The sequence below is a fragment of the Carassius carassius genome, chromosome 37 (assembly GCF_963082965.1).
Source record: "Carassius carassius chromosome 37, fCarCar2.1, whole genome shotgun sequence".
Taxonomy (NCBI): Eukaryota; Metazoa; Chordata; class Actinopteri; order Cypriniformes; family Cyprinidae; genus Carassius; species Carassius carassius.
Window position 1 is genome coordinate 25,541,835 of NC_081791.1, and position 26,583 is coordinate 25,568,417.

Below are 26,583 nucleotides of genomic sequence, written 5' to 3' on the forward strand. Positions count from 1 at the left end.
CCAAAACCTTAATTTTGCATTTCTTGAGCCATTCATGGACTAGCTGCTGTGTTTTGGATCATGCTGCTGGATAATCCAAGTATGCTTGAGCTTGAGGTCACAAACGACGGCCGGACATCCTCCTTCAGGATTTTCTGATAGAGAGCAGAATTCATAGTTCCATTAATTATGGCAAAGCAGCCCCAGACCATCACACTACCATCACCATGTTTGACTGCTGGTATGATGTTCTTTTTATGAAATGCTGTGTTGGTTTTACACCAGATGTTAGAGGTCACATAATTTTTTTGCAAAAAAACCTTAGTGTTCTTTTTGGTCAGAAATGTGTTTTGCTTTAGAACTCTCTCATGGATGCTGTTTTGGCCCAGTCTCTTTCTTATTGTTGAATCATGAACACTGACCTTAATTGAGGCAAGTGAGGCCTGCAGTTCTTTAGATGCTGTTCTGGGACCTCGTGGATGAGTGGTCATTGTGCTCTTAGAGTAATTTTGGTGGGCCAGCCTGTTTGGTAAGGTTCACCACTGTTTCAAGTTTTCTCTGTTCGTAAATGATGGCTTTGACCGTGGTTTACTGGAGTCCCTAAGCCTTAGAAATGACTTTAAATCCCTTTCCAGACTGATACATGTCAACTATTTTGTTTCTCATCTGTTCGTGAATTTCTATAGATCGTGGCATGATGTGTTGCTCTTTAAGCGTGCTTCACTTTATCAGACAGGTTCGGCTTTGATTTCTTGATTTAACAGGTTTGACAGTAATCATGCCTGGGTGTAGCTAGTGAAATTTAAAACAGCTTTCTAAAATAATGTGGTTAATCACAGTCCTTACATGATTTAACAGAAGAGGACAATACATTTTTCACATAGGGCCAGGTAGGTTTGGACAGCTTTTTTCCCCTTAATAAATTAAAACATCTTTTAAAAACTGCATTTTGTATTTACTTACATTATCTTTGTGTAATATTAAAATTAGTTTGATGATCTGAATCTTTTAAGTGTGACAAATATGAAAAAAAAAAAAAAAAACGGGGGGGGGGGGGGGGGCAAAAACCTTTTCACGGTACTATGTTAACATTTAAAAAACACTCTATGTGTGTGTATTTATATATATATAATAAATATACACAGTACACATACATATATTATGTAAACAATGCGATTAATCATTTGACAGCACTAAATATTTCAAAATAGTATTGTTTTTACTGCATTTTTAATCAAATAAATGCAGCCTTGTTGCATTAAGAGACTATCAAAAACATTAAAAAAAAGTTTTTATTAGCCTTAGAAAATGATACTTGGTAATTATGAGACATTGCTATTGGTCAGCTACAGTACTTCTATAATGTAACACATCCATGACAATCAACAACAAAGAACAGAAACAACAACATACTGAAAAATAAAGCCACTTCAGAGGCAGAGAAAAATGTATTACAGTTTGATTAAAGATTACAAAATCTGCTTCCTTTAGAATAACACGCACCAGTAAATGACTAAGAAATTAGACCAGAAATGTCTATTAAGAAAGCAAATAGTGCCAATTCTGATCTCCAGCAGACCTTCGGGTCAAATCAAGTTCAAATGTAATCCGTAGGTCACAGACTAATAGCCATCATTCATATACATGAAGAAAATGAGTACAACAGCGTGTTTGAGGCCGAATGAGTGTACAAAGATGCATGCGAAGAGAGAATGTGTGTGTGTGTGTGAAGCCATGTCTGTTTGATTATGCAGCTCTAGCTGTGAAACAGCATATGAAGGACTCATACTCGACAGAACAGCGTGCTACATTGCAGCAGCCACTCTGTAATGATAGAGATATTGAGGGCTGTAATTGTTATTATTGCCAAACCCAAATTGAAACTCATAACCTGTCTGACTCCAGCTATCAGTTGTCATTAAGTAAGAAAACAGACGTCTCTGCTGCGTGGCCTCGGTGCCGCGAGCTGTCTGTTGACACACAAAGTAATTGAAGAGGGAGTCGAGCTGTTTGAGCGCACTCAAAAGAAGAAGAAATGAGCACTTGATCAGAGCGTTTTTATGTCTATAGAGATGATTTGATTTCACGTAACGTCTGTTTTATAGCCCACCAAGCCATTAATTTGCATGGAGGCGAGTCAAAATGTGACATTTTTATTTAGGCGCTTTCGCCGTGTTTGGAGAACAATTGACTAGTGGTTTTTTTGTGCTGTCAGTTTCGGTGGCATATCGTCTCATTATATCAGGCCTTACAGAGATGCTTAGGAGGTGCTCAAACACACACACACACACACACACACTCAGAGTACAATAACAGTTTTGCCCGAAGGTCAATGCTGAGTTCTTTTGCTGTGGATTAGTACCAGCAGTTGAGTGGGATGTTTATTTTACACAAGGCATTATTTTATAGCATAGAACAAGTTATAGCATCTCCACACCAGGGTTATCATACAGTAGTTAAAACGGTGACATATTACAATGATTAGAAGTCGATTTAGATAAATGCGTCTGTAATGTAATACTGCTCAATACTTATTTTTTATATAATGCCTTTGAAGATCCTCTACTTTAAAAAATAAAGGTATGAAAATAAAAAATAGACATTACAAAAAATAAATAAATAAATACTAAATACTAAAAAATAACTTGTGCGATCAGCCATATTAACAATAGTTATAGTATCTTTTGTATCAACTTAGAATTTGAGGAAACTGAAGGCCTTTCATTGTATATTGGGCATATTACTGACTGATAGAACTTCATAAGTAAGCAATTTGTAATGTTTTCATAGGCAACAGCTCACAAATAGCACTTGGATGGAATGATTTGATTCCAACACAGTTTGACACCACCATGTCACTAAGCTAATAATCAGCCATATATAACATCCATGTGTACTTGTATTAATATAAATTATTATTAATTAATTTAACTTGTTATTCAAAAGCAATACTCTGGGGACAAAATAAAAAAGGTCATTATATTTTATAATTGTTATCTTGAGCACCAGAGTCATAAATATACTATTATAATTTTTGTTCATATTTTGAATTACATTTTATTTATATTTGTTCTGTTTGCAGTTTAATTTGAAAGTTTTAGCATTTCGTTCTTCTGTCACCAAAGCAGCTGACTGGAGTCTAAAACAGCCAATAATAGTTTAGCATAGCAGCCATATTCAGTCAGCCCCCCACCTGCCTGCATTAAGACCCCGTTTAAATGTGTGAAATCACTCGCTGTAAGAGATTTTGGCATTTATTATGTTTTATCACACAAGTGTTTCTCTGATATCAATTTACAAGCTTTAGGCGCAGCCTAACAGAAAGTGATATGCCATCAAAATGGGCTGCTAAAAATGAGCTAGCTTCGAAAAACAGTTAATATGTAAAGTTATGGAAGTTATAAAAGTGATAAAAAGGTTATTTGAGCTTTCAATATTTTGCTCCACTTTCGTCTTTTATATCAGAAATTCATCATTTTCAAATTAAGAGACACCTTGTGTGTGAAAAGCACACTGTTAGCGTCTGCGGTCTGACAGTATTGAGACGCACATGCTTGAAAGTGATTTAGGGAGCACTCAGGTGTGATGATATTTCTCAAATATATAGTTAATATGACTGGATTTTTAAAATGAAACCATACTCTGCTTGTTAAATGTTAGTAGCACTGCTCATTTTTGGCAAGTGAAACTTTTATATCAAAAGAAAATAAGCTTTGTAGATTTGTCGCAGCATAGGCATGACACAATTTCTACTAAAATATGAAGCAGCACAACATTTTTCTTCCACACTGATGATAAGAAATGCAACAAATCAGCATATTAGAATGATTTGTGAAGGATCGTGTGACACTGAAGACTGGAGTCATAATGCTGAAAATTCAGCTTTGCATAACAGGAATAAATTATATTTTAAAATATATTCATGTAGAAAACAGTTATTTTAAATTGTAACAATATTTCACAATATTACAGTTTTTGCTGTATTTTAAACCAAATAAAAATACAAGATTGGTGAGCATAAGGCACTTTTTTTGCGGAAACATCAACACGTAGTAATAAAATCTGAGACAGCTAGTGAAAATACCTATTTGCGTATTTATTAATTAATGTAATATTTCCGCAATAAATTATATTATCGGCACAACAATTTGAGGACAAAAAGTTTAATTGGAAAAAAATAAATAAAATAATCACAGAAATTAATTACATTTTAAATATATTACAATAGAAAAATAATTCTAATAACACATTTCACAATATTACAATATGTTTGCTGTATTTTTAAACAAATAAAATGCAGTTTTTATTTAAGGGAAACGTTTAATTAAACATTTTCTATTTTTATCATTATTATTTTAAGAATTCTTAATATGTAATACCAAAAATACCATAATATGTTTGCAGATATTTAAGAATCATGCTATGTTAACATACTTCAGTCAGTTATTCTCCAGAACAGCCAGAGTGTCGATCTTTGTTTTGGTCGTCAATCTGGCAACCTGCGATGTGCTACAAGTCTGAGGAGGAGAGGCCAGGTGAAAAAAACCCTCTCCAATATTTTGAATTTGGACTGCAATACCTAGTTCAACCACTTGGTGTCAATCCTTCATACAGCACCTTTAATTTTAATATTCATGGACAAGAGTATAGTAAGAGCAGCAATAGTGGTGCCTACCAAAATCAAAGCTTTGTGCTGCCTGTAGCAGACGTCTGGGGTCGGGGAGGAGACCTTACCCTAGCCTGTGAGCCCGAGCCAAGCGGCGGCTGTTAAGGTGAGGGGCCGAGGTGCCGGAGAAGTAATTTAATTGCAGGCTCTACCCAATTCCCCGGGCGGGTGAGTTTAAGAAAGGCTATGGCAGGGAAGCGGCCTGAGCCACCCCTTCCCAATTACGAGCGGGGCAGCAGAACATCACAGAGCTGTGCGTGGGGTGATAGTCATTTAGCGGCACCTCATCTGAAGGGAAGGAAGTCGCAGATGCTTGATAAGGGTGTAAAAAATGATTTGCCAGGACCTGTTAGAAACCACTGCATACAGTCCAGAGTCCCACATAACCAACCACACCAGACTTCAACATACAGTCACTCTCTATCTATCTGTCTGTCTGTCAAATTGATCTATCGTCTATACGTCTATCCATTCACCTATTATCTATCTTCTGTCTATTTTTTAGCTATCCATCCATGTATGAATTTTCAAGCTATCTATCTATCCGTAGGTCTATCCATCTGCCTATTATCAATCAATCTATCTATCCATCTATCAATCTATCTGTATATTTAAGATGTATATACGTCTTATATATATATATATATATATATATATGTATATATAGACACACTCTTGTTCCCTTCCTGATTAAGCAGTTCACTCTTTCTCCATCTGTCCATCTCTATATACTTTCTTTTTTCATCTCTCCTGCTCAGTCCATCCTATCTATTCTCCCTCGTTTATTCCCCTCCTCTTTCTCCCTCCCTCCTTCCTGCCCCGGGGCCACGTGACGGCCCTGCATGATTATTGGCGCAATCACTCATGTAACAGCCTGCCCAGCTTTCGGTGGGGCCTCCTGTATTTGTCACTGTCACTTCCCCAAGTGCTCCGCCATTGTCTTGGAAATTGTATGTGTAAGGCAAGAGATGCCTGTGACCCACTTCGACAAGGGAGCCGGCGACGTGAGGGCGCTCATCGCCGCGGAGGGGAAGAAAAAGCAAAAAAAAAAAAAAAAAAATGAAAGGGAGGGAAAAAAACAGCAGTTTGATGTGTCCTATTATGTGTCCCAGCTAGAGCCATAAATAATTGTGACAAGTTTTTTGTTGCGCGTGAAAGTCCTTGACTCTGCCTCCTGTTCCAGCGCCTCCTCTCTGGCGCTGAGATGCTGCCAAACTCCCCCCACCCGCTCCTAGATGATAGATGGCACGGCGAAGCAAATGACAACGGGATAGATTTTTAGTTTGTGCTTTGGAAGGGATCAGTAATGGTGCTTTGCTGTACAAAGCAATAAATGGGAAGGACGAGTGAGGGAGAGGCAGAACGAGAGGAAGAGGAGATGGAGGGGGGTAAAGATTCATTGCTGCAGTCTGAGAGGGTTGGAAATGATAATCACTGACATGTGAATTACTAAATATGGACTTTTAGGCATTTTAGCAAAGTTTTTGTACTGGACTTGACAGCGAAGGATGAATTGGCAATTTTTCTTTGGCAGGAAACACCCAAGGAAGTGGAGATGTTGCCTGCCATGCCAGTTTCCCTGTGCAGTTCATCAGAACAGGAGAGAGCATGTGCTTTAAAACATTGAGCCATGGGGCTCAAGTGGACGATGCATGTTTGAATCTGTAACATTTCCCTGCCTCTTTCTGTACTGTATCTATTTAAAAAAGCTATATATTAGTATAAAAAAATAATACTTCAATAAAAATAGCGAGGAGGTCTAAAAGACCTGATAAAGGTATCTTTTTTCCATTAATCTCAATGGCAGATGTTTTTCAGTCTATCATTGGAACTGTAAACATATTATATATAAGAATAAGATAAATGTAAGTCATTGCATGCCTTTAGAAAAGAGCTATGCATACACACACACACACACACACACACACACACACACACATATGGGTCAAAGACAAAAAGGGGTTTTCAGAATCAGAATCAGAATGAGCTTTATTGCAAAATATGGCAAGCAATAAAATAAAATATATATTTTTTATATTGTTTTCAAGCAATAAAAAATTAAACAAACAAACAAATAAATAAAAACAATTTAATAGAGCTTTAATGTTGTGCCGTGTACATTAGAATGTGTCCGGTTTCATTTTATTTAATTTTTTCTGAGCAAAGAATAATGACTATCATACATTTTTACCTTGATTTACAGAAGACACTCAATAAAATGTTTTTAAGTGTAAACAATTTAAGGCATATTTAAAACATGAATCATTGGATGACATTAGATTACTCTATTTAAGGATCACAAGTGTAGCCCCCACTTATACTTAAACTTATACAATGACTTTTATCTTTCTTTGATAGCAATGTGTGTGTGTGTGTGTTTATTTATGGCATCTACCAAAAGAGGCTTACTAAGCCATGCTAACTAGCCAAATTTTGTCTTTTTGGTTTATATTTGGCCCATGATATTTCTAATTTCCTTTTACTCAGTTGTTTCTTGTCCTCTTTTTCTACTCTTAAGTAAACTTCAGTGGAAGCATTGGCGAATCGAAACATGCTCACCTCACCACAGTTATTTGTTCCACAGCACTTGCTCGTCTTTGCTGCCGATGACATTATGTGGAAAAATCTAAGCGGAGTAAGCTTGCATATTCATCAAGATAATTACAATACACATAGATATGCGCTGAACTTTACATAATGAAAATGGACAGGAGTGAAAGCGGCCCCCGCACTCATTACAAATGGATGTGACTTTTACCTGGTTAGCACTCTGGTAATGAAGTGCCATCATCTTGTCCACAGCTGTGTGATGGATACGTGGGCCTGGTTAAAATACCCTCTGCAGATCCTCATCGCCAATTAGACGGCTGATAGATGGCATTATCAGTCACGTTAATGAGCACGGACTGACACGCGTGCCTGCTGTGGTCACCTGGCCTACGTGCCCCCGGTACCATGCCGCACCACATTTACCAGTTCCCATCCAACTGGGCACGTTAAACATTAATTGCCCAAAAATTTGATCCTGCTTCCAGGAGGTCTAGTATAGAACATTCAGATCAACCCAAACTCTGATTTAAAGTGAATTTTCTTCCAAAGTATGCATCACTAGCACTTATATATATATATTTGCTCATGCATGCCCAAAATTCCCTTTAAATATTTCTTATTTATTTTTTTGAGGATGATTTAATTAACAGATTTTGTTTCAGAACTTTTTTTCTGGGGGGAACAAAATCGATGCATTTAATTCAATACATTTTTCATCCATAGTCATCGTCATTTCCACCCAAACAAACGTCTTTGCCCCTAATAAAGTTTTTTCAAAAGTCAGTGAGACACTGAGCAGTGTCAGTCAAAAAAAATAAGACGTGTTGTGTCGAGAAGACGAAAAGAAATCAAGGTAAATATCGCTTATGAAGAGAATATTTTTATTGCGCATCATTTCCAAGCAAGCGCAAATTAAAGAATTTATCCAAAAACCGTCAAAGTATTTAATTGTGTGCATCTGTGTTGACATCGCCAGGAAATCAGTCATAGACAAATGAATAGGGCAATTTTAATTAAACTACATAAACAGTATATACATGAAATGGACATAGGCCTATACGTATACAAATGAATAACTAACGTAAGTCAGTGTGTAAATGTGTTTTAAGCTTATTTTCTAAAAATTCACACTTGAAGTCATACACTACGTTAAGATAACGTTAACCCAAAAACACCATTGTACATTTAATGTGAAACAACTATATCACGATAATGTTTTCATATTCATGATTTGATATGTTTGTGTTTTGAATCGTTTACCTGCAGTTGCTTTACAAACAGCACGTGCAGCTTGAACCCGATGAAGTGCTTCTGGCAAACGATAAGATACAGCTTCGACTCATTGGATGATAGGTAAATAAATATCCAATTTATTAAGCACTTTTATTGTTCTCTGCATTCTTAAGTATTCAATAAAAGTTTTTGCCAAGAGAGAAACAGCAAGTGAACTGAATAATTAAGACAGAATTGCGAACCGATTCAGAAATTTGACGGATTCATTATTAAGAATCGACTTAAAAAACGATTCATTCACGAATCAGACATCGATGCTCCTGTTCTGATTCCCATACAAGGTATAGGACACGACCTATTTAGCATAAAGATTTTAATCTATTATTATGTGTAAACTCAGTATTACAGAATATTAAAATATTTTGGGGGGAGTCGTGGCCTAGTGGTTAGAGAGATTGACTCCTAACCCTAGGGTTGTGTGTTCGAATCTTGGGCCGGCAACACCACGACTTAGGTGCCCTTGAACAAGGCACCGAACCCCCAACTGTTCCCCGGGCGCTGCAGCATAAATGGCTGCCCACTGCAGGGTGTGTGTTCACCGTGTGTGTGTGTGTGTGTGTGTTCACTGCTCTGTGTGTGTGCACTTTGGACGGGTTAAATGCAGAGCACGAATTCTGAGTATGGGTCACCATACTTGCCTGAATGTCACGTCACAATATTTAAAAGACATGCTCGTTGGCTTGAACTGGCACGTACTATTTAAAACATGCGTTTCTTGACTTGAACTGGCGAGTAATAGTTACATTTTTTTTTCGTCACTGCCTTTTTCTTTCAACTCTTGTTGCCATATGTATGAGTTAGTTTTATGTTATGACTATGACCATTAAAAGCGGTCCTCAGTGTTCTTGCTTATAAATATTTGTACGAATATTATATTTATGCTGTAAATCACAGTTTTTATATTCGGTTTCATTGCCGAATGTAGTTTTCAACAGCAAAAGTAAATTTTCATGACTAGATCAGAATCACACGATGGAAATATTGGATTTAAATTGATTACTTTACTTGCACTTAAGGGGCCGAAATCCACCTTTAGTGCAATTAAGAACACAGGCCGTGACTGTTTCCTGACTGGAAGTATTTTTACATGATAATAGCATCTGTTTGCTTATTAACATGAGTGGATCTCTCAATAAGAACACATTATATCTGGTTCTCCAAGGGGTTAGCAGAGTTACAGAGAATAATCTAAAGCAACAAAGACAATAGCAAAAGTTCTAGAGATGCATGCAAACAAAACCACACACAGACTGTCAACTCACAAATGACCCGTTTTTCATTTTTTCATCAACAGTATAGCAGCGATAATTCACTGTGCACAATAAAATGTGAAATCTTGTTTGTGTTTGTCTAACTGGCATTCCTTGTGCAAACGCAACAACACCCTGAATCTCTCGGTGGACATCCTAATTAAACAAACTCACACGAGCATTACAGCCAAGGTTTGATTTATGATATCGCCTCAGATAGTTAAAGCAGACTTCCGTAAAAATCCATCACGTACATCACCGGACATTACCACCCTAATTAAACACCCAAATGCCTGCAGATATCATAAAATTAGAAGAAAACACACACACACACACATACACATACTCGCCCTTAATAAAGCACCACATCTGTGATATTACAGAAGAGGACAGTATTGGAGACATAAAAAAATATAAAAAATCCCTCCCCAAATGTGAGCGTAATTTGTCTATTTTAGGCCAAATGTTTCTCGCGATGTGAAACTGATTAATTATTTGAAATATACTGATTGCAACGAGCTGAGAATGTGGCATTAAAATAATGACTCCTGAGCCTCATCTGAGTTTGTACATTTAGCATCGCGCAACCATTAGGAATAATCTGTCCAATTAAAGGTTGTGTAATTAATTAAGTGCACATTCTGTGAAAAGGCAAGAAGGGAGAATTTATCAAACTGCTGAAATATGACCTATCTTGTCCAAAAGACTAATATGTTTAAACAAAAGATGAAAATTGATGACAACATTATTTGTAACAAAATGCTCACTGTGCAACTATGATGCATTTGTCCTCAGATTGCGCTTCTTAGCATTGTCCTTACAGAATTCGTGATGTATTACCTCAGGCAGCGTGGCAATAACTTTAGATGAAAGGCCTGCCTGTCTGGGGACTGTGCTTTCGTAATGCGTATCCCGCTTGATATCTCGACCGTAACGGCGTGCACGAGGCTCACAACCGGCAGAGGCAGCTGCGAAAGCGTGACATATGGCTGTTTTCAACATAAACATGATCTTTGTAGGTTTATCTGGTGCACGGCGCCACAATAATCTCCCACGTCAAGCACTTTGGACAGATTCGCTCAAGTTCCAGAGCCATCAAAGATTTCCGAAGCTTGGCAGGCGCGTCTCCTCTCCGAACAAGGCCCCTGGTGCAAACCTTCCCTCCATTCACCACGAAACCACAGCCAAATAACCGTGTGTGGGCTTGGCCGTGGTTATCCGGGCACATGGGTGTGCGGAGGTGTGTGTTGATGGAATTGCGGGCACGGGGCGAGCGTGTGTGGGCGTGTTGGCATGTATGTGCAACATGGTGTTGCAGAGCGTGCTGTGTGCAACTACCCACGGCGTGCATGCATCGTTTTGGACAAATCGAGTCACCTCTATCTACACAGTACTTATACTGTAAAACAGTAATAAATGGGAAAATAATATAATTAATGGAGCATACTTCTTTAAAAATGTGAGACAATACTGCTATTATTCAGCTCAAATCACTTTAGATGTTTGTAAACTTAAAAACCAAAACCTTACATTTGAACTGCAATCAAATTGCCCGGGAAAAAAAAAATTAAAAAAAAATTCTACTTAAAATTTTTTGAATCTTGTGTAACTTAAGATGTTCAAATTGGTTAAATAATTTGAATGAGTTAAAGTGATGGAAAGACATGTTGAATTATTGTTCACATCGTTTCTTAAAGTATTTTTCCATTTAAAATTGTAAAATATATATATATATTTTTTTTTAAGTTGTAAATAAAACAAAGGGTTGTTGAATAAGAAATTACTATTTGTTTTTAAATACTATTTGTTTTTGCTTCAAAATGTCATGTTTTATTTAAAATTTTCAGTGTATCTTTGTCATTTTTTGTGAAATTGTTTCTACATCAGTTTTATTTCAGTGTATTTTAAACATTCATTCAACTATCAAGTAATGTAAAAGTTGACAATATATTAAGTTAATTAAATTTAAATAATAAATCTTTGGTCAAAGCATGGAGTATTCTTGCATAGATATTCATTATTCATAAATAATGTTTTAGCTAGTGTTTGGAGTATATTTTGTTGTAAAAGTTACATTTCAAGTCACCATTCTCTTTCAGCGAAATTCCTTTCATTACGGCACATTAATACAATGCTTTGGTTTACAGAAGTAATTCTACATAACATTTTCTGCTCAACAAACTGATACACGGGTTAGACAAATATGCTCACATTAACCAGAAATGCAAGATAACGGAGCATGGATCTACAAGTAAAAAACATAATTAATTATTTTTTAGTCCTGAAGCTGCTTGCCTCAAGTTTTTTAATGTTTTCTTAACTTTAGATTTTTGACTGTGCATTTTGATTTATTTATTTATTTATACAGGTACATAACTGTCACTAGGGCAGTACCTTTTCAAAACATACTAATATGTACTTTTAATATACTAATGTGTGCCTTTAAGGTACTGATGTGTACCATTTAGGGGTAAATAAAGTACAAAGGTGTGATTTTTAGCTTTTGCACCTTAGGTTACCGCCCCAGCTTGTACCTTTTTTCTGAAGTGTATCAATCATGAAACAAGTTCAATTCAGCTCTAAGCAGAAAACAAGAGTCATTATTCAGCTCGCATTAGTCTTATGTCACATAAATGGGTGGAATATACATTTGCACAGCACATTTGATGCATTCGACTTCTTAATGCAGAAGCATTCACCCGCAGTCGTGTGATGCAGCCCTGTTTGCCGCACCGTCTTTCCGTGCCAGTATCCCATATGGCGGTGATAAGCACCATGGAGATTCTGGCCAGAGACGAATGCCACACCATTCCAACACAGGAACACATGTCGGTCACTGCTCCCAACAGGATGTAGCTCCGAGGACATATTGCGCTAAGCCTTACTGTAAAAAAAAGCACAGGAACCTCATAAATCAAGAGAACAATCCTGACGCACCACCCACACAACTCACATTAAACAGACATTCCATTGTTCCAGCCACATTTTTGACTGTTGACATATCCTCGTTCCGTACTGCATTGAACAATAAACTTGCATTATTAGTCTGCGGTGGCACGGTGCGAACGCAGGGAAAACGCTGGCATCCTTTTGCAGGATATTTTTTTATAAGCATTATATTTACACCAAGGCATCCTGCTAAAATGAAGAGCAAAACAGACAGACTGAACTGCTCATATATCAAGTGAAACCTTGAGGGTCAGTCGTCATGGGACGTAGTGTAATTTTCTTGGATGTTGAGGGGAATGTAAAAGTGGCTCATTTTTTTGGCTAAAGAGTTTGTGTCATTTTGCAAAGCAAATGTGGAGTTTGATAGATTTTACTTTGACTGGTGGACAGTTTAAAACATAATATATTAGTATATGTGAGGAATGAATGTAATTGGCATATTAAAGGAAAATTAACCTAAACTTTAAATTATGTTATTTCTACTTGTCCTCCTGGTGTTCCAAACCCATATTTTTTGGGGTGAACTATCCATTTAAAAGGGATATTTCACTCAAAAATGAACATTCTGTCATCAATCTTCTAATAAACATAAAAAAATATATATATTTGAAGAATGTTGAATTTCCCATTGACTTTTTATTGTATTATTTGTCTAAACAATGAAAGTCAGTGGTTACCTAAACTGCTTGGTTATCAACATAACTTCTTTTAAGTTCCACAGAAGAAAATACATTTCATACATGTTTGGAATGACATGAGGGTGAATAAATGATGGAAGAATTTCCATTTTTGGCTGGATTATGACTGAAAATATGCATTTTAAAATTAAAAGGATAGTTCCCCCAAAAAGGTTGTTCCAAATCTGTTTGAGTTTCTTTCTTCTGTTGAATGCAAAAGAAGATATTTTGAACAATGTTGGCAATCAAACTCTTGCTGGTAGCCATTGACTTCCATAGTATGGAAAAATGAAAAAAATAAACACACACAATTAAAGTCAATGGCTACCGTCAACTGATTGGTTACTAACATTCTTCAATATATCTTATTTTGTGTCAGAAGAAAGACATTCATACAGGTGTGAAACGACTTGAGGGTGAATTTCATTTTTGGGTAATTTATCCCTTTAAGCTATATGTTTGCACACCATAAGCCAGACGTTCATCAAAGATCTAAAAATAACAACAAACATCAACTTCGCCATCAGTGTCATCACTGACATTGAGTGGATGTGCTGGTTAACGCTGGTTAACAAGCAGAGAATCAGATGTGTGGGCCAACCTGTTGTCATAATCTGTCAAAACGTGCCATGTCTCGTCACGGCTTGACATGAGCTGAATGATAGGCCACATCAAGGGAACAGTTACTGCATTTAGAAAAGCTCCAGTCTGCCCTGAAATAACCACACCTGTAGACGTGCCGCTGCAACCCACCTACATTCAGCTGCCAAACTCTGAGGTAGTTGTACTTACATATGTAGGAAAATTGTCATGTTTTCATTTGAATTGGACAAATTGGCTTTTTAGAGATAGATGAGCAGAAGTCCATCAATCTCCTCAAACACAAATGGGAATTGGAACATAATAACGTAAAACCTCTATTAAACAATCCCATTGTTTAATAGGGAAGTCATGGCCTAATGGTTAGAGAGTCGGACTCCCAATTGAAAGGTTGTGAGTTCGAGTCCCGGGCCGGCAGGAATTGTGGGTGGGGGGAGTGCATGTACAGTTCTCTCTCCACCTTCAATACCATGACTTAGGTGCCCTTGAGCAAGGCATCGAACCCCCAACTGCTCCCCGGGCGCCACAGCATAAATGGCTGCCCACTGCTCCGGGTGTGTGTTCACAGTGTGTGTGTGTGTGTTCACTGCTCTGTGTGTGTGCATTTCGGATGGGTTAAATGCAGAGCACAAATTCTGAGTATGGGTCACCATACTTGGCTGAATGTCACTTCACTTTCACTTTACTTGTTATTCTGACCGTAATTTTGAAGAACAACACTTAAAATAATAACACTGTATATATATATATATATATATATATATATATATATATATATATAACTTTTTGTATTATGTTTGAAAAAAAATATATTTTTTTGTTTTATTTTCTGTGGTAACTTTGAAGGAAAAACAATAAATAATCTTTGTAGTGCTTTTGCAATAATTTTTTATACAACATTTTTTTCCCTTTGATTCTTGTAGTGCTTTATTTTATTTTATCTTGTTTGAAAAGTATTGTGCTTTAAAAAGAGAATCCATAATATTTTTATTTTATTTTATTGTATTTCTTTTGAAGAAAAATATTTTATTTTGCAGTATATTTGAAGAAAAACAATAATATTTTATTTTATTATTATATTTTATTTGATTCCTGTAGTGATACCATACTATTTTTTATTGTATTGTATTGTTTTATTTTATTTATTTTAGTGTTCAATAACACTGCAAATAATATTCAGTGGGATTAGTGTTTTGAAATATTTTTTTTCAAATGAAACAATACTCTTAAACACAGCCTACAAACAAGATAAGTTTACTCAAGATGCAAAATCATTCATGAATTAGAACTAGAACTAGTCTCATTCCATATTGGGCCTTGTCAAAAATACAATTGAAAGTGATGAAAATAGTTTGTTTCCAGTGTCTTCTACAGACAAAGTCTGTCATTTCTGCACTAGGGCCACTAAAAAGAATTAGCAAAACAATGGCTGTTTTCAAACAGGTTTCCTGGACACACCCCTCCCCCATCTGCAATTTGTTGGTTAAACAGATGGTCCCACTCCAAACTCATGCCATTGGTCAGTGTCAAACAGCCATCAATGTTTTGATTGTGCCACTTTTTAGGAAAATCAGCCTAAGAATGTCTAACTTATATTAAAATTGGATAGGAGAAAATGTTTTAACATCAAAAAAATGACACAGTTTTGCACCCAAATGAGGATTTCCAGCTCTAACCCCAAACGTGCCATCAGGAAGACCAGCATGACGGCTTCCTGTCCGGAGAGAGAAGAAAAAATGGTTGCAGAGAAGGAGTTAGTGAAAGAAATAGAGATGAGAGAAAGAAAGAAAGAGGAAGAAAGACACTGAAAGAAAGAGCAGCTGTGGCTGACGAGCGAAATGCAGAGAGAGGGAGACATAAATCCTGTGTCCTATATAAAAAGAAATACTATCCATGTCAAGGAAAGGTGGGATGCCCTAAAATGAATGATAACAGACTCATTAAAAATAACGGCCGCCTAAATGATAAATGACCTGCCTCCTGAGAAGAGCAGCGCAAGGCGGCCTCTACAAATTAAGACCGCAGTGCTGTTAAAGGTGTTATTTTCCCAGTACTTCCAGCACCAAAATATCAAGCAGCCACACCATTATTTGCTCTTTATTACTGCCCAGCGACGAGACCTTTGGAGATTTAAGGCGAGCTTGTACATTATCAGCCTCTGTTATTTTGTTAATTATCCTAATTTGTGATTTATGACACGGTACGGCTTAATTAAAAAGTGGAATTGCATCAAATTGTAGGGTTTTTATAGGGACTGGGGCCAGAGCAAGCATTTGCAAGTGATGCTTTTATGTAAATGAGTATTCAGTGCATTGTAGGAGAGAATCATCAGAGATTATGGTTGACTATGCTATGTATCATACTGTAGGTGAAAGTAAAAAGTACATGGAAAGAACATACGTAATCAAGTCAGAGTTATATGGTATGAGATCTGATTATATTTTTTTGGTAATATTTTGAATATTCTGAATTTGATTTCCATTTTCAAAGTTTAAGTAAATTTGTTTGTCGTTTGGTAATATTTTGTATATAGTTCTTATACATTTTTATATCAGTTTTAGTTATTTTAGAATTTGAAATGTTGCCTTGGCAACTAGCCAAAATACTTTTTTTTTTTTTATATTTAATTTAATTTAACTTTTATTTTATTTAAGGTAATGAAAAAAGTTTCAGTTTTAGGGTACGTTTAAATGACAACGGTGTACTAAATGCTGAAAAAACAAACAAACAATAACCACAACAACAAAACACAATTCTTTGCATTTTTGAAAAGTTTTGCGAAACAACATTAAAAACACACAAATCTTCCAAAAAGACAAAAAAAATGTTTAATTTGCCTTCCAGGTCAGTAGCTGGCAATGTCAATTTGTAAAGCAATAATAAACACCCATGCATACATAACTAAACTGAACATGTAATGCACGTGCATGACGTCACAATTTTCTTTCATTCAGATTTCTTTCTTTATTTGTTGTAGTTTACTTTAATGGTATTGGTTTAAAAAATTGCACTTTGATACTGGTTTTAAATGCTTTTTCAGCCCACCAAAACACCATTGTTTTTTAAATGAATGGCTAAAACGCATAAAACGTTTTCTGTTTTTAGTTGAAAATGGTGCCATGTAAACACCCTCTTACCTATAATAACCCTATATAGCGTACAGTGTGAAAAGTGTTAGATTGTTAATTTACCCTCAAAAGTAATTCATTTACTCATCTTTATTTGGTTCAAAACTTGTTTGATTTTTGTGTTTACATGAAAGGATCTTGATATGTCAAACCTGGTAAATGGGATTCGGAATAGGGGAATATTTTTAGTGAGTAACATCTTATATTTTGGATTTTTCTCATTCTAAACTATGGTACAGCTTCAAAACGCTACAAATATACACATTTATACACATACATTACACACATAAAAATAAAGGTTCTTTACTGGCATCGATGGTTCCATTAAGAATATTTTTAAATCTATGGAACCTTTTTATTCCACAAAAAAATGTCTTTACAATATTAAAATGTTCACTGAAAGTTTCTGTTGTTCCCTTCTGCAACCTATATTTTTTAGAGTGTTGACTTGGAATGTTTTCAAAATGTCTCCTGATAATCAAAGATGATTTAGACAAATATACAGATCCCATCAAATTTGTATTCATCAAAATACATTTCTGCTTTTAAAACGTATCATACCCCTGACATCTAACTTTCACTGTAAGTGCATTACTGTGAACTTGTTATCTTTCCATTTATATAAACTGAGGGATGAGTCAAAATGGGTTGCTTACGTAACCCACAGCATACCACAGATAATGTAGTTCTTAAGTCGTATTTAACATAAAATGAGCTTTTATAAATCTGCTGGTCTTTCAGCATTCCTCTCTTGCCGTTTCTAGAACACTGTAACCGTAAACATGTCCCCAAATGATCCCATAATTCATTAGTGATGATTTGATCGCTCATGTAAATAATTAAGATAATACTTGATGATGACTGTGCCACACCCACATTCAGAAGAAGAGCATCTCAGATCCACCCGTTCATGTCAAATTGGTGTTTCAGAAAAGAAAACGAGTCACGGTGTCTGATTCTCACAATTGCTTTTGTGACAAAACAACAAATTAATTCACCTTTGATTTCATGTCACGTCAAGATCTTAAATGAAGAAAATAATTGACTTAATTATTATTTTGTTATTGTTTTCCAGTAAAAATATTCTTAAAACAAGAAATATTTGTATATTTAAGAATATATTTATTCTTTATCTAAGATGATAAAGAAATTATATTATGTTCAATGTATATAAATATCCAGTCTAAAAATCTATTTTCTAAAACAAATTGTATGAAATATACCTTATATCTTACCATAATAAGTTAAAGTTTGAAGCAGTTTTGAAAGGGCAACTTCCAATTTCCACTTCCATTTGATTGTCTCTTTATTAAAAACACATTAAAATACATTATTAAATTTAAATTGTATTTCTGTGTATTCTAATTATAGACATAAAATATACTTTATAAAATACCATTTTAACTGATATAAAGCTGACACAATATTTGTTTATAGAGATATAAAGATTATATTCCATGTATGTAAATATCTAATCACCTTGTGATATGTAATTTTTTCTTATCTACTACAGTAAGTAAACATTTTAAATATAAATCTTGACAGAATTTTGTTTTTTGATTCACTTTTTTATTTTTAATTCAACAAAAAAAATCTTGACAGAATTTAAGGTTTTAAATGCACAATTTGTGAGTTTTAAAAAAGGAAACTTGATTCCATATATATTCTCCAAAAAACTAACAAAAACAAATTTAAATAAGAAAAATAATCTTGTTTTAAGGAGTTGTGAATTATTTTAAGATAATTTTTAGTGGAAACCAAGGCAAATATTTTGAATATATTTACCATATACCGTACAAAATATATATATACAGTAGTAAACATTTGAAGTGGATCAAAAAAGTTCATCAAAATTATTCCTAAGACAAGAACGCTTTTCGGTTTTCGGTTTAAGGACAACTTTAATGAAAGGTTTTGATCCACTTCAAATGCTGACTAGTATATATATTTCTTGCAGTGATATCATGATGCAGAGATTTATGTTTGGATGTTTACGTGTGCAAAAGCACGTCCCTTGTTCTGTGGTTTACTGTAAAAGTGAATCTGCCAAATGTCTTGCCTTTTTGTGCAGCGCTAGTTCATTTTTCCCTCCATGCAACTGCAGTGCAGACATGCTAGCACTAGATTCAGAGTCCTAGACTGATACTGTAGATGTCAAAGACATGAGAGACGTACGCTGTACTGTATGTCAGAAAGAGCAGTGTGTCTGTCTTTATTCTGTAGACGGTGGCATTCCTTTGCCATGAGAACACTGTCTGGCAGACGGTCCAGCATTAAAGCATTCAAAGACCTGTGAAGACAAGAGTTACGGAGCGACAGAGCAATTCAGATGCTTTAAACTGTTAGATAAACCATGACAATGAAACGGTTTTGAAAATAATAAAGCATAAGGTTTCACTTATTCCCATTAAATTGAAACCAGGCCATTTCAGCCCTGAGATTCATGTTAAGTGGTGCTGTAGCATTATGGGTGTTAGTACTTTTATGATGCTTCTCTGTAAAGAAATAATGCATGCTTATCTTATAAGAAGTTCAAACAACAAAAGAAAATAATACAGAGTTGAAATGACATGCTGATGAGTCACTGGTGCCAAAATGGTCGTTTTAGGTTCAACTGTTCCTTTAACTGTCAGAAAGTGCTGACATCTTTAGAAAGGTTCGTCAGTCACACTGTTAATAAGTTAGTCTGCCTATAACCAGCAGTTTAAGATGTTTAAAATGGCCTGTTCTGTCCAAGCTTAGTCATACCCAGTCAAAGCCTTTTTTTCATCAACCGATAACCCTCAAACTTTTTTCAGTTTTCAGGGTTTGCAGTCAGATTTGTCCCAGCGCTCCAGAATCACAGCTTTATTAGGTCTACTTTCACATTCTTTCCAGCTAACAAATCCCCAAGAAGCAGACATTGAGCTGAAGCATGAGAGAACAGGTAGGTTTAGTGTGTCCTTCAAGTCTTACTTTGCTGTCCCTGCCTGCAGAAATGAGAGGAATCGCCCAAAGTAGGTCAGTCCTCGCTCTCCTGGGTCAAACACGCCTTCCTATCTGTGCAGTGCTCGCTTGACATGATAGCGTCAGCTGTGACAGCATTTTGGAGCCTCGGGGTTCGGCGGTCGAGGGTTCGAGATCCGCTGCTGGTCATCAGAGGGATAAGGAGGCCGGTTTGTGACCTGTCATAGCCTCGGGCGATTGAGAATAGCTCTTTGCTTGGGATTCTGGGATTGAGATGTACTGGTGAAGTCGCAAATTATTCTCAGAGATGTTGAGGCCCCTGCACATTTCCCAGAATATAGCTGTCATCGACTCCTTGTCACCGCCGTCACATGACCAGAGTCTGCAGATGCTTAGTCAATTAATTGGCTGGTAAATTAATTTTCTGTGCACGCCATATGTTTAAAGTTGTCATTTAAAGGGAACATATCATGGAAAACAAGTGTTGATACTGATTTCACATGCAAACAGTTAGCAAATCATAGCTGAAGTTATTAAATCTTAAAGGTACGGTAGCAAATATGTACTTGCATTTGCATTCACGAACACATGTCAGAAAAAGGTGGAAAATTACTATCTAAAAATAAATTATGCCAGTTTTAAAGAGACCCAAGCCTTAATTTTTAAATTTCTAGTACATTTAAAGTACATTTTGATAGTATTTATTTTATTTTTATTTAATTTAATATTAATTGCATACATGTTCTTTATGCAAAATTTATATATATAAATTATATATATATATAATTTTACATTGTCACAAAAAATGCTAAGATGATTAACACACACCTTACAATTCATACAATGTATGTATGTATATAGTACATTTCTGTATATCTTTTTCTTTTGATTCTGAGGTGAAATATGACACTGGCGTTTCTTTGTGAGATTCAGCCCTACGTATACCTACAGTATATCCTCATTGTCATCAAAAGGTCAGGATCACTCATAAACTTCTCTTTTGACCCACTTAAACAGTTGGTAAAGCGCCTGTGGCCAGGACATCACTGCTTTAGATGAAACCGTAGCCCCTCTCGCTCATCAGCATCAGAACACAATGAGCTCCTCTGACATGAGAAGTGGAGCTTTTTTCAGGTTAGACCTAGTTCCCATCAGCAGCACTCCCTCTGCTCAGGAACGTACCGCAAAGACAGCCTCATGGGAAGTGTGAGCTGGTAAATTTTGCATAAGTCTGACATGCACACACGTACACGTGTTTTAAATAAGAGGCCGTCTGTCATGGAGTTTTCCAGGTGGACGTGCACTCTTTCTGTCCATCCTAAATGCAGCTGATAAGTCACCTTGCATCACATCTTTGTTAGCCGACCGCGTCAGTGTTAGCGCTCGCTGCGGGCCGATCTTCACTGCATCCGGCCTGCTGGAAACACGTTTCTGACAGAATTAACTGAGGAACACTGATCCCTCAGTGGCTTCTCTTTGCAAATCATTGGCTAGATATGCATCCCAAGTTTGTGTGCCTTCAGTTTATTGGATTCTTGCGCAATGCAGGTAGCATATGTGAGCAGTCACACCAGCTCTCCTATAGAGCCACTGGGCACTAATAAAAGCAGCATATCAGAGACTATCAGCCTTCGTGTCATTCTGATTTACGAGTATGCTTTGTGGCAAAAGGAGCTTCTTGTTTTGCTGACGGGTGGATTTCATACAGTTTTTTTTTTCTTGCAGGTTTTCTAGTCTTGCTGAGCAACGTTCAGTAAACTGATGCTTTTTCATGTGATCAGTAACTTAAACTCTGCGAAATCTATCTCGACTTAAAGAATTAAATTAAAAGTTGCTGTTTGTTATCAAAGCACATGATTAAAAATTTTAGAGCGATTTTTCCATCTCTCTTATAATTGCATTACTAATACAGTACAGTGTTTAAGTATTTGTCACGTGATCATATTTGCAGGAAAAACTGCAGTTCAACTACCAGTAAGAAACTTTTTTTTTTTTTTTTTTAAGAAAACAAAGCTTTTATATAGGATTATTATGATTTTTCTTTTCTTTGTGAAAAAAACAACAACAACAAAAAACATGAAAATCCCAGTTTTGCATTTTGATGATGATCACAAATGTTATAATGTATTTATATTATTTTCTTTTAATAATCAATTTTATTTTTAAACACATTGTGAAGTACAGTTGAAAGTACATTGGGATTTTTTTTTTCAATGCCGTCGGTGTATGAATGAGTGAGTGAATGGGTGAATGTGAGGCAACTTGTAAAGAATAAATTGGAATAAATTTATTGTAAAGAATAAATACTTCCCCATACATCCAAATTTTTTATTTCAAAATGTACAAAAAAAGAGAAATCTTAAATATGTTTCGGAATATATTTTATATAATTTTTAATTTTTTTTTAATTAAACTTCACTGCTTGCAACATATTTAAAGTATATTTTGGCCAGAGAAAAAAAAATGCTATATGGATCAGCATTGCACATTTGGCACTTGGCGAATACATGGAATACTCGTGGTAGGATGCTTACGTTTTGACGTCACCACCAGGAAATAACCTGATTTTAAAATAAATCTTGTAAATCCAGGTCACTGATTTGCATGTAAACTGGTAAAACAGGATGTTTCAATCAACTGATTGTTGGCAGTTGTCAGATTTTTGGTGTGAATTTTAATGCGCTCACATTTGGTTGCATGTAAATGTAGCTACTGATAAAACACCAATTGCACTTCCTTTGCTTTTCAATTTGTAGCACTAGCTCTAAATCTATATCTTCCTGGAAAGTGAAACCAAGAGAGAAATACTAAATAGTCCACTAGACGATCTGTTGCATGCATAAATACAGCATATTACGAAGTGCAATTTGGCATTGTGTTAAAAAGCCCTACTTAATACTGAACTGTAAAATGCATTCAGCTGCTGAAATACAAACAGCACCTCATTGTATTGTTCCCATTTTATTTGATTTTGCAAGCATAGGCTTGTGTATTTACCCTGTTAACTTACACGGCACACCTGGATCTGACATGGGCATGCTAAATTGCACATTTTGAAATCTTTATTAACCTGAATGTGCATTTTCAGCATCACTGCAGCGTCTCAGGTACACAAAATATCATCAAGCTTCACGTCCTCCCTAAATTGCCATTCTAGCACAACAGTTAGATATTAAGTGGAATGGAGGTACACAAAACGAATGCAAGGGAATATATAATTGAGGTTTTATAGGCTTAATTTCAGGACTTGTACTGCTTGATTATATGTATCCGAGCTCTGATACGACTTCATTGAAATTTACAACAAGTAATCTTCTACCATATGGACTCACCAAATGGAGATCACAGACTGGCAAAAGCAATCAGCTTTTTAATTAACAGAATTAACAGTGCGATGTTAAACTATAATGACAGCAATAAAAACACTTGATGGAACAATGGCAGCCAACAGAAGCTCATTCATAACTGTTGTTTTCATTTCAGGGGGAGAGTGACAATGGATCGGAGCAGACGCTTTGCCCGCAACACTCACCCGTGAGTCGCGAGCTAATTTTGACATTGTACAGAGACTGTAAAACTAGGATCAGGGAACGCCGGATTGTTCAAGCTGGCGCCTCTTGGCTTAGCTGCTCCTTCTGAATGTGTAAACACGCTTTTGAGCGCCGTGACTGATTACAGCTCACGGATTATTAGAAATGTTCGTATTTATTATTTTTTTTAAGATGTTAAAAGTGGAGAAAATGGATATTTGGCACCAAAGACGTAATTCCTCAGACCAGTTGAGATCAGTCATTTATGAGGGAGGGAATGAATGATTGAGTTTATTTTAATGGTAATTTGATTATCAAATTTATTTTAAATGATATCATTGATTTGGTGAGCTCTTCATAGTTTCAAAGCAGCTTTACTGAAAATAATCCATTAAATATTAAAGATATTTTAATAATTTTGCAAATATTTTTTTTAAAACATAATTTGTTACGTTTATTTTTATACCATTTTATTTTAAGAGGAATCATGCTTTTTTAACTTCATATTTTTTATATGCATGTAAAGCGCTTTGAGCTGCTACTTTTAAAGGCGCTAAATAAAATAAAGTTTATTTTTATTATTTGTTTTTTCTTTAGGGGTAAACTAAACAATTTATGTTTATTCAAGGAAAAACTCAGTTCTAAGCATTTGTTCATTCATTCATTCCTTCATTCATTTATTCATTCATTCATTCATTCCTTCCTTCCTTCCTTCCTTCATTCATTAATTAATTAATTCATTCATTCATTCATTTAAACATTCATTCATTCATTCATGTATTTATTTAAAAATGGTTCATTCCTTCCTTCCTTCATTCATTCATTCATTCATTCATTCATTCATTCATTCATTCATTCATTCATTCATTCATTCATTCATTCATTTAAACATTCATTCATTCATTCATGTATTTATTTAAAAATGGTTCATTCATTCACTGACTTACTCGCTAAATGTGTATTTATTTAATCATTTGTTTAATTTATTCATGTATTCATTCATTCATTTAGGTATTTATTTAAACAATTGTTCATTCATACATTCATTCATTAACTCACTCACAAAATTTGTATTTAATCATTTGTTTATTTGATCATTTATTCATGTATTCATTTAATCATTCTCATTCATTCATGTAATTATTTATTCATTTGTTTCATTCATTCATTCACTCACTCACTCACTCACTCACTCACTAATTTGTATTTATTTAATAATTTGTTTATTTGTTCATTTATTCATGTATTAATTCATTCATTCATTCATGAATTTATTTAAACAATTGTTCATTGATCCATTCATTCATTTATTCATTCATTCACTCACTAAATTTGTATTGTTTAATCATTTGTTTATTTGTTCATTTATTTATTCATTTATTCATTCACTCATGTATTTATTTAAACAGTTGCTCATTATTTAATCATTTGTTAATTTGATCATTTATTCATTTAGTCATTTATCCATGTATTCATTTAATCATTTTCATTCATTCATTCATTCATTCATTCATTCATTCATGTATTTATTTAAACAATTGTTCATTCATTCATTCACTCACTCTATCGCTCAGTTGTGTTTGTTTAATCATTTGTTTATTTGTTCATCTATTCATTCATTCATTCATTCATTCATTCATGTATTTATTCATTCATTTATTTGATTATTTATTCATGTATCCATTCATTTAGTTAGTTTAAAGTTTCGTTTTATTAGCTAGGGAATGTTCCCTTTTCAAACTTTTATTTATTAAATTTTTTTATTATCAGGCTTCTTTGTTGGTTTTATTGTTCAGCACTGGTTTGAAGCACAGCTCAGGGATCAAGGTCACATGATTCCTCTTTACACCGTTAGTGACATTGATCAATTAAGACGACACACTCTGATTGGCTGTCAGCAGTCATTGGAAGCTGACAGCGGTACATTGACCCAACAGCACATTACAGCCTTTTTCTCACTCGCTTTCTCACACACACACACACACACACACACACACACACACACACACACACACACACTCCTATGCACACAAAGGGTGATAAACCATGGTCGCTGACCGCCACAGCACACAAAAAAGTCAAATTATGAGAAATAATGAAAAGGCATCAATATGAATTCAGCGGAGACTCGTTTCATTCTGTTTTAGACAGCGCTTTTCAGCCTGTAATTTTCTGTAAATGTTAACATGGTCAGTGCTACCTATTGATTTTATTATTTTTGACCTTGCATTAGTGTCGGCTAATCTCACATGCCATAAAATTTCATTTTGTTGTGAAAAATACTCTTAGGCCCTCAGGGTGAGTTAGACACAGGCCGCGGCACCCTTGGGATTCATAAGTGCACACGCGGGTAAACAAACCATACAGCTAATGCTTCTTACACCACTGAGCAGCACTGCAGGTTACATTTCCACCTAAACCCTTTATTCTCCTCTTTTCAAAGTGACTTGATGTGTCGTGTGGTTGCGAAGTCTCGTTCAAAGATAAATGCATGCTTCCTCCAAAGAGATATTGTTTTTCCCTCCCTTTCTAGTGCAAAAGGTGATGAGAGCAGTTATTAAAGAGTCGGATGTGATGCATATCTGGTTTAGCTTGCCCTCTGAGGTCACGTGCACGAGGGCGGCACATTTTGCCTATTGCTTTCAAAGGGTAAATAAAGGTTTTTTGTGCTTGTTGGAAACAGCTTACATTGCTGGAGTCACGCTGGAAGGCCATATATATGTTCAGAATGTAATAAAAGCAGGGGTTTATGCCTTTTATATGGCCTGCATTTATCTTTATGAGACGTTTTGGCAAATAAAGTTTAAGGTATAGAGTAAACATGGTAAAAGTGTAGATTTGTTGGACTTTGCTTCTTCAAAGTATTTGATTCTAATTTTTTTTTAATAAAAACAGCTCAAATTTAACTCTATCAAACATTAGCATTTTTAAATAATATGTACAGTAATATTTCTTTTTGCATGCTGTTTTTGAAGTCTGTCAAAAAATTCAGTTGTAAATTATATTAAATAATTA

At 35.3% G+C, this 26,583-nt stretch overlaps 1 long non-coding RNA gene across 1 annotated transcript in view; it reads left to right on the plus strand.

The window, feature by feature from the left end:
- LOC132118521 (uncharacterized) overlaps positions 1-23,940 on the plus strand; it is an 84,512-nt gene extending 60,572 nt beyond the window's left edge. Inside the window, exons 3-4 of the long non-coding RNA XR_009425905.1 lie at positions 8,462-8,548; positions 23,522-23,940. This is a non-coding gene — a long non-coding RNA (uncharacterized LOC132118521). The remainder of the gene's footprint in view (positions 1-8,461; positions 8,549-23,521) is intronic.
- Positions 23,941-26,583: the final 2,643 nt, after the last annotated feature.